The sequence below is a fragment of the Schistocerca piceifrons genome, chromosome 2 (assembly GCF_021461385.2).
Source record: "Schistocerca piceifrons isolate TAMUIC-IGC-003096 chromosome 2, iqSchPice1.1, whole genome shotgun sequence".
In the NCBI taxonomy this organism is placed as follows: domain Eukaryota; kingdom Metazoa; phylum Arthropoda; class Insecta; order Orthoptera; family Acrididae; genus Schistocerca; species Schistocerca piceifrons.
Window position 1 is genome coordinate 651,470,055 of NC_060139.1, and position 1,158 is coordinate 651,471,212.

At 48.4% G+C, this 1,158-nt stretch overlaps 1 pseudogene; it reads left to right on the forward strand.

Moving 5' to 3' along the window:
• Nucleotides 1-214: 214 nt before the first annotated feature.
• On the forward strand, nt 215-332 carry LOC124778552 (annotated as a pseudogene).
• The last annotated feature ends 826 nt before the right edge of the window (nt 333-1,158 follow it).

The following is a 1,158-nucleotide window of genomic DNA, read 5'->3' on the forward strand; positions in this document are numbered from 1 at the left end:
AGAATGTTAATAAATTTTTAAAAGCTTTAAGGTTTTTCATGTACAAAATTCGAAGGCAGTACTTTTCAGCACGACCTCGTACATTTCATGAAAATAGACCATCACAGTGGTAGTTTCGTCTCCAATGATTTCGTTCTAAACAGTACGTTAAAGCCTAAACTTGCTTCCTTCTTTCTTTAATTGGCAGTGGATTTGCATGTACTATCGGTATATTGTTAACAGCCTTGCCGCAGTGGTAACACCGGTTCCCGTCAGGTCACCGAAGTTAAGCGCTGTCGGGCTGGGCTAGAACTTGGATGGGTGACCCTCCGGTCTGCCGAGCGCTGTTTACAAGCGGGGTGCATTCAGTCCTTGTGAGGCAAACTGAGGAGCTACTTGATTGAGAAGTAGCGGCTCCGGTCTCGCAAACTGACATACGGCCGGGAGAGCAGCGTGATTACCACATGCCCCTCCATATCCACATCCAGTGACGTCTGCGGCCTCAGGATGACACGGCGGCCGGTCGGTACCGTTGGGCCTTCCTGGCCTGTTAGGTAGGGGTTTAGTTATCGCTATATTATTGCGTTTCACCAGGAGAGAAAAACTGTGGAGCTCATTTCGATCAGTGGAAGGATGGAACGTAGACACCTGTGGAGTCAAACGTGCCCTGATCGGAATGTGTGCACCACGGATTTTTTTAGTGTACAGACTTGAAGCATAAATCTCCTTGATTTTGTGTCAGATCCAGAAAACTACATTTTCTACCAGAATGCAGGTTGAAGGCACCCAGCACTGTTGTTGTCGCAGAACACTTTTGGGAGGGTTCAAACGGTTCAAGTGGCTCTGAGTACTATGAGACTTAAGATTTGAGGTCATCAGTCCCCTACAAATTAGAACTACTTAAACCCAACTAACCTAAGGACATCACACACATCCATGCCCGAGGCAGGATTCGAACCTGCGACCGTAGCGGTCGCGCGGTTCCAGACTGAAGCGCCTAGAACTGCTCGGCCACATCGGCCGGCTGTCGGGGGGTCACGGGAACCAGAAGCACTAGTAATGTGAAGCAAGTTTCGACCTTAGGGGCATGTTATTTTACACATTCTGGGCTATTTTTCGATGTCTGCTCTCTGTTGTACCCTTTCCATGATCTTCTTCAATAGCCGCAGCTTCCCTCTG